This window comes from Onychostruthus taczanowskii, unplaced genomic scaffold (genome assembly GCF_017590055.1).
Source record: "Onychostruthus taczanowskii isolate IOZ18803 unplaced genomic scaffold, ASM1759005v1 scaffold74, whole genome shotgun sequence".
NCBI classification, from domain to species: Eukaryota; Metazoa; Chordata; class Aves; order Passeriformes; family Passeridae; genus Onychostruthus; species Onychostruthus taczanowskii.
This window is the reverse complement of record NW_024505229.1, coordinates 386,208-394,454: the sequence shown is the minus strand read 5'-3', so window position 1 is coordinate 394,454 and position 8,247 is coordinate 386,208. Positions and strand designations below refer to the sequence as shown.

Sequence of the window (8,247 nt, the reverse complement as noted above, 5' to 3'; positions counted from 1 at the left end):
GAATGTTTTCCACGCGTTTGGAAAATTCCGAATTCATTTCAGCACGGGGGCAGCGCTTGGGAACCGCTGGGAGCCGACAGCAAAATCCCCTCAGGTGGGCTGGGTTTGTGGCCGGCTGCGCTGCTCGGAGAGAAATAATTAGAATATTTTGAGGAGTAATTGGAATATTTTTAGAAATAATTAGAATATTTGGTGAATACTTGGAATATTTTGAGGAGTAATTAGAATATTTGGTGAATAATTGGAATATTTTGAGGAGTAATTGGAATGTTTTGAGGAGTAATTAGAATGTTTTGAGGAGTAATTAGAATGTTTTGAGGAGTAATTAGAATGTTTTGAGGAACAATTAGGATGTTTTGCCTAGTGATGCGTTTGGGCCGGGGGAAGGAGCCGCGCGCCGGGAGCGGATCCAAATTCCTGGAAAAAGGAATTTGAATCCGCGGCCGCCCCGCTGTGCGCTGATAAGAGCAATGAGCAAACTGCATGCTCAGAGCCCGGATAGCTCAGTCGGTAGAGCATCAGACTTTTAATCTGAGGGTCCAGGGTTCAAGTCCCTGTTCGGGCGTTACAGTTTTTGTTCATTTTTTTACGGCCGCATTTTTTTTTTTTTTCCCCAAAAAACACTTTACAACACCCGCGGCACGGCCGGAGCTGCCTGCCGGAGGGTTCCGGCTGCGTCTGCGGGGAATCCTGGCAGGAAATAAAAAAAAGGAAATTTAAAAAAAATTTAATACGTATAAAAACACAGCCGCCCGAACAGGGACTTGAACCCTGGACCCTCAGATTAAAAGTCTGATGCTCTACCGACTGAGCTATCCGGGCTCTGCTGGCAATGTTGGTGCTGCAGGTATATCCCCGTGCACAGGAACTGCGTGGCTGCCCGGACTTCCCGGCCTGTGACCCTGCCTGCACCCCCACTGCCTGCACCCCCACCGGCACCCCACTATCTGCACCCCCTGACTGACCCCTTCTGCCTGCACCCCGATCTGCACCCCACTGCCCCGCCCCACTGCCTGCACCCCCTGACTGACTGCAGCGTCCCGGGGGTCCCGTGGGGCAGCCGGAGCGTGCTGGGGACACTGGGGGGCACTGGGGGACACCGAGGGACACGGCGGGGGATCAGCTCGGGCTCCGTGCAATGCGGAGGGACACCGGGAACACCCCGGGGATGTTCACCGGGGGACACCAGCCGGGGCTCTGTGCAATCAGGAACACCCCGGGGACATTCAGGGGGACACCGGGGGACACCAGCTGGGGCACTGTGCAATGAGGAGGGACATCGGGAACACCCTGGGGATGTTCAGGGGGACACCAAGGGACACCAGCCGGGACTCTGTGCAATGAGGAACATCTCGGGGACATTCAGGGGGACACCGGGGGACACCAGCTGGGGCTCTGTGCAATGAGGAGGGACACCGGGAACACTCCGGAGATGCTCAGGGGGACACCAAGGGGCACCAGCCAGGGCTCTGTGCAATGAGGAACATCTCGGGGACATTCAGGGGGACACCGGGGGACACCAGCTGGGGCACTGTGCAATGAGGAGGGACATCGGGAACACCCTGGGGATGTTCAGGGGGACACCGGGGGACACCGGCCGGGGCTCTATGTAATGAGGAACATCCCGAGGACATTCAGGGGGACAGCGGGGGACACCAGCTCGGGCTCTGAGCAATGAGGACGGACATCGGGAACACCCTGGGGATGTTCAGGGGCACACCGGCCGGGACTCTGTGTATACATAGAGGAACATCTCGGGGGGACACCAGCTGGGGCACTGTGCAATGAGGAGGGACATCGGGAACACCCTGGGGATGTTCAGGGGGACACCAAGGGACATCAGCCGGGGCTCTGTGCAATGAGGAACATCCTGGAGACGTTCAGGGGGACACCGGGGGACACCAGCTGGGGCACTATGTAATGAGGAACATCTCGGGGACATTCAGGGGGACACCGGGGGACACCAGCTCGGGCTCTGAGCAATGAGGACGGACATCGGGAACACCCTGGGGATGTTCAGGGGCACACCGGCCGGGACTCTGTGTATACATAGAGGAACATCTCGGGGGGACACCGGGGGACAGCGGCCGGGCTCTGTGCAATGCGGAGCATCTCGGGGGGACACCGGGGGACAGCGGCCGGGCTCTGTGCAATGAGGAGCATCTCGGGGGGACACCGGGGGGCTCTGTGCAACGAGGAACATCTCGGGGGGACACCGGGGGACAGCGGCCGGGCTCTGTGCAATGAGGAGCATCTCGGGGGGACACCGGGGGACAGCGGCCGGGCTCTGTGCAATGCGGAGCATCACGGGGGGACACCGGGGGACAGCGGCCGGGCCCTGTGCAATGAGGAACATCTCGGGGGGACACCGGGGGACAGCGGCCGGGCCCTGTGCAATGAGGAACATCTCGGGGGGACACCGGGGGACAGCGGCCGGGCTCTGTGCAATGCGGAACATCTCGGGGGGACACCGGGGGACAGCGGCCGGGCTCTGTGCAATGCGGAGCATCTCGGGGGGACACCGGGGGACAGCGGCCGGGCCCTGTGCAATGAGGAACATCTCGGGGGGACACCGGGGGACAGCGGCCGGGCCCTGTGCAATGAGGAACATCTCGGGGGGACACCGGGGGACAGCGGCCGGGCTCTGTGCAATGCGGAGCATCTCGGGGGGACACCGGGGGACAGCGGCCGGGCCCTGTGCAATGAGGAACATCTCGGGGGGACACCGGGGGACAGCGGCCGGGCCCTGTGCAATGAGGAACATCTCGGGGGGACACCGGGGGACAGCGGCCGGGCTCTGTGCAATGCGGAGCATCTCGGGGGGACACCGGGGGACAGCGGCCGGGCCCTGTGCAATGAGGAACATCTCGGGGGGACACCGGGGGACAGCGGCCGGGCCCTGTGCAATGAGGAACATCTCGGGGGGACACCGGGGGACAGCGGCCGGGCTCTGTGCAATGCGGAGCATCTCGGGGGGACACCGGGGGACAGCGGCCGGGCCCTGTGCAATGAGGAACATCTCGGGGGGACACCGGGGGACAGCGGCCGGGCCCTGTGCAATGAGGAACATCTCGGGGGGACACCGGGGGACAGCGGCCGGGCTCTGTGCAATGCGGAGCATCTCGGGGGGACACCGGGGGACAGCGGCCGGGCCCTGTGCAATGAGGAACATCTCGGGGGGACACCGGGGGACAGCGGCCGGGCCCTGTGCAATGAGGAACATCTCGGGGGGACACCGGGGGACAGCGGCCGGGCTCTGTGCAATGCGGAGCATCTCGGGGGGACACCGGGGGACAGCGGCCGGGCCCTGTGCAATGAGGAACATCTCGGGGGGACACCGGGGGACAGCGGCCGGGCCCTGTGCAATGAGGAACATCTCGGGGGGACACCGGGGGACAGCGGCCGGGCTCTGTGCAATGCGGAGCATCTCGGGGGGACACCGGGGGACAGCGGCCGGGCCCTGTGCAATGAGGAACATCTCGGGGGGACACCGGGGGACAGCGGCCGGGCCCTGTGCAATGAGGAACATCTCGGGGGGACACCGGGGGACAGCGGCCGGGCTCTGTGCAATGCGGAGCATCTCGGGGGGACACCGGGGGACAGCGGCCGGGCCCTGTGCAATGAGGAACATCTCGGGGGGACACCGGGGGACAGCGGCCGGGCCCTGTGCAATGAGGAACATCTCGGGGGGACACCGGGGGACAGCGGCCGGGCTCTGTGCAATGCGGAGCATCTCGGGGGGACACCGGGGGACAGCGGCCGGGCCCTGTGCAATGAGGAACATCTCGGGGGGACACCGGGGGACAGCGGCCGGGCCCTGTGCAATGAGGAACATCTCGGGGGGACACCGGGGGACAGCGGCCGGGCTCTGTGCAATGCGGAGCATCTCGGGGGGACACCGGGGGACAGCGGCCGGGCCCTGTGCAATGAGGAACATCTCGGGGGGACACCGGGGGACAGCGGCCGGGCCCTGTGCAATGAGGAACATCTCGGGGGGACACCGGGGGACAGCGGCCGGGCTCTGTGCAATGCGGAGCATCTCGGGGGGACACCGGGGGACAGCGGCCGGGCCCTGTGCAATGAGGAACATCTCGGGGGGACACCGGGGGACACGGGGCTCTGTGCAATCAGGAACACCCCGGGGACATTCAGGGGGACACCGGGGGACACCAGCTGGGGCTCTGTGCAATGAGGAGGGACACCGGGAACACTCCGGAGATGCTCAGGGGGACACCAAGGGGCACCAGCCAGGGCTCTGTGCAATGAGGAACATCTCGGGGACATTCAGGGGGACACCGGGGGACACCAGCTGGGGCTCTGTGCAATAAGGAGGGACATCGGGAACACCCTGGGGATGTTCAGGGGGACACCAAGGGACATCAGCCGGGGCTCTGTGCAATGAGGAACATCCTGGAGACGTTCAGGGGGACACCGGGGGACACCAGCTGGGGCTCTATGTAATGAGGAACATCTCGGGGACATTCAGGGGGACACCGGGGGACACCAGCTCGGGCTCTGAGCAATGAGGACGGACATCGGGAACACCCTGGGGATGTTCAGGGGCACACCAGCCGGGACTCTATATATACATACAGGAACACCTCGGGGGGACACCGGGGGACACCGGCCGGGCTCTGTGCAAAGCGGAGCATCTCGGGGGGACACCGGGGGACAGCGGCCGGGCTCTGTGCAATGAGGAACATCTCGGGGGAACACCGGGGGACACCGGCCGGGCTCTGTGCAACGAGGAACATCTCGGGGGGACACCGGGGGACAGCGGCCGGGCTCTGTGCAATGCGGAGCGCGGCCGGGAGATGGCCCCGCACCGCCCCGCGCTGCGCCCGCCATTGTCCGCCGCCTCCGCCGCGGAGCTCCCGCCTCCCTCCGGCTCCTCCCGCATCGCTCCGGCTCCTCCCGCATCCCCCCGGCTCCTCCCGCATCCCCCCGGCTCCTCCCGCATCCCTCCGGCTCCTCCCGGCTCCTCCCGCATCCCCGGCCCCGCCGCCGCCGCAGCCGCTCGGAGCAGGTAGGGCCGCGGAGGGAGCGGGGGGCTCTGCTCGGCTCGTCCCGCTAAAAAATGATATTTTCTATTTAAATGGAGGGTCGTGGATCCGTAATTTGCCCTGCCGGGTTCCCGGAGCTTTCCAAGAGCTGCGGCTCATCCCGGTGCTGCTCCAGGGAGCCCCAAAAGGGAGCGGGGGGAGCGCGGGGCTGCCCCTTCCCAGGGCACGCCGAGGGGTCGGGGGTCTCGGAATGTCCCCTCGGGAATTTGGGGGGGTTGGAACAACGAGATGGTGCCCAAGGAACGGCGAAGTTGGGCGAAGGGGACGGCGGGGTTGGGGTCCTGTCCCCTCCCGGAGGGGCAGGGGGAGGGAGAGCGATGGGGACAGGGGTGGGGACAGAAATAGGGAAGGGATGGGGACGAGGATCACGGAATCCTGGAGTGGTTTTGGGCTTGGTTTTTGGTTTTGGACCCTCTGGTCCCCACCCCCCTGCGCTGGGCAGAGATGCCACCCTTTGGATCAGTGGCTGGGGACGGGGACAGGGACAGGGACAGGGACAGGGACAGGGACAGGCCAGCCGTGGTTGAGGCCGAGCAGGGTCAGCTCAATCCCAGCCCTAAACCCGCACAGCTTTAGGGGCAGGAGGCTCTGCTGAGGATGCTGGTGGGATCCTGGATCCCTGCGGGAATGCTCGTGGATCACGAATTCCAGAGGTTTGGGAGCTCCAGGGGCTCCCTGCTCGTGCGTGCGAGGCCGAGCACGGCTGGGATTGTTCCCGGCATCTGGGCCCGGCTCCATGAGCACCAGCGTGACCGGGAAAATCGATCCTTGCCTCCCGGAGCGGCAGGGACGGGGTAACAGGGAGCTGGGGGGTGAGGGAATGCTCCTGGAGCCCGGTATTCCCAGGAAAATCAGTCCTTCCTTCCCAGAGCAGCAGGGACGGGATAACAGGGAGCTGGGGGTGAGGAACCCGCCTGTCCCGGATTTCCCGGGGTAACCGCCCCAGCCAGGCACCTGCCCCACCTCGGAGCACAGCCCTAAATTCCAGAGGAGGGGATCCAGAGGATCCGGAGGATCTGGAGGATCGGCCCTTCCAACCCTGCAGCCGGGAATTCCCAGCCTGCTGCAGTGGGAGCAGGTGCTCCACGTGGGAGCAGGGCTGGGATGCAGCAGGATTCACCAGGATAGACTGGGGTTCACTGGGATGCACTGGGATGTACTGGGATGCACACTGGGATGATCCCAGTCCTCCCCACATCCCTGGGATGACAATCCCAGTCCTCCCTGCATTCCTTTTTTCCTTCCAGACAATTGGATTTGCTGGATTTTGGATTGATGGATCCATTTGTGGCTCCAGAAGCAAAACCCTCCAGGGATTATTTTTTTTTCCCATGATTTTTGACAGCTGGTTCCCTTTTGGGACTTGCAATTTCAAACTGGGATGGGAATCCTGAATTTCCCTGCATTTCAGGATGATCCATGTGCTCCCTGGGATGGGAATTCTGAATTTTCCTGCATCCCAGGATAATCCATGTGCTCCCTTCTCCTGATGGAGCATCTGGCTGCGGGAGAGGCGCCCCATGGCAACAGGGAAGGGCTGGGAGCGTTTTCCATGGATACAGCGCCGGGATCCATCCCCCGGGGCCGCCCGGCAGCGCCGGGATCAGGGACAGGCAGCGGGATCAGGGGTGGACAGCGGGATCAGGGATGGACAGCGGGATCAGGGGTGGACAGTGGGATCAGGGGTGGACAGCGGGATCAGGGATGGGCAGTGGGATCAGGGGTGGGCAGTGGGATCAGGGGTGGATAGCGGGATCAGGGATGGGCAGCGGGATCAGGGATGGGCAGTGGGATCAGGGATGGACAGCGGGATCAGGGATGGACAGCGGGATCAGGGATGGGCAGCAGGATCAGGGACAGACAGGGGGATCAGGGACAGACAGCGGGATCAGGGACGGACAGGGGGATCAGGGACAGGCAGCGGGATCAGGGATGGACAGCGGGATCAGGGGTGGACAGTGGGATCAGTGATGGACAGTGGGATCAGGGATGGACAGTGGGATCAGGGGTGGACAGTGGGATCAGGGATGGACAGTGGGATCAGGGATGGGCAGTGGGATCAGGGACAGACAGCGGGATCAGGGATGGACAGCGGGATCAGGGATGGACAGTGGGATCAGGGATGGACAGTGGGATCAGGGATGGACAGCGGGATCAGGGGTGGACAGCGGGATCAGGGACAGACAGCGGGATCAGGGGTGGACAGCGGGATCAGGGACAGACAGCGGGATCATGGATGGACAGTGGGATCAGGGAGGGATCCCAAAGCGATCCCAAAGTGATCCCAAAGCAATCCCAAACCCTGCTGCTGCTTCCCAAGCTGTGCTCCGCAGGGATCACCCCCAGGGATGGTTTTGGGGCAGGTTTAGGGTTATTTTGGGTGGTTTTAAGGCGTTTGGGGGGTAATTTGGAGGTAATTTTACAGTGTTTTGGGTTTTAGGGGGGTGGTTTTGGAGTGAGTTTGAGGCATTTTTGATGCATTTTTTGAGTGTTTTTGAGGTGGTTTGAGGTGTTTTTAGGGCATTTTGGGGGTGATTTTGGGGGCGTTTTAAGGGTGGTTTTAGGGTAGGTTTGGGGCATTTTTGGGCCATTTTTTGAGTGTTTTTGCAGCCTTTTGGGGGTGTTTTTGGGGTGTTTTTGAAGTGCTTTGAGGGCAGTTTTGGGGCCTTTCTGAGGTGGGTTTGAGATGGTTTCGGGGCATTTTTTTGAGTGTTTTTGCTGCATTTTTGGGGAGGTATTTGGGTGTTTTGGGGGTGTTTTTAGGGCTCCAGCCCCTCCTGTCCCCGCTGCCCCTCCTGTCCCCAGGTGGGCGGCAGGAAGAAGCCGAGCTGAGATTTGCATAGGACACGGGTGGTGGCATCGGGGACAGCGCAGTGCCACCTCCAGCGTCCCCCGGGGGTGGCCCTGCCCCCCAAAAACCCCAGCCCCGGTGGGGGGGGGTTGGGAGATTCCGAAAGTCCGGGCGTGGGTGTGACACGGGGACAGGGACAGGAGGTGGCTCCGGGGTGGGGGTGGGGTCTGGAGCTGCTTGGGGACACCGTGGGGACACCGTGGGGACACCATGGGGACAGGAGTCAGGGTCTCTTTAAAAGGGGGGCTCTGTCACCCCCCTGTCCCACAGGTGGGACCCTGGGGGATCCTGAGAGGGGGAAGGGGGGGATGGGGGTGCTCAAGGAGCCCCTGG

General features: G+C 63.2%; 2 non-coding genes across 2 annotated transcripts; one reads left to right on the top strand and one right to left on the bottom strand.

Moving 5' to 3' along the window:
- The first annotated feature begins 492 nt into the window (after positions 1–492).
- TRNAK-UUU lies at positions 493–565 on the top strand. The gene has a single exon. It is a non-coding gene; the product is annotated as a tRNA-Lys (tRNA).
- A 184-nt stretch (positions 566–749) lies between these two features.
- TRNAK-UUU lies at positions 750–822 on the bottom strand. Its single transcript has one exon. It is a non-coding gene; the product is annotated as a tRNA-Lys (tRNA).
- Positions 823–8,247: the final 7,425 nt, after the last annotated feature.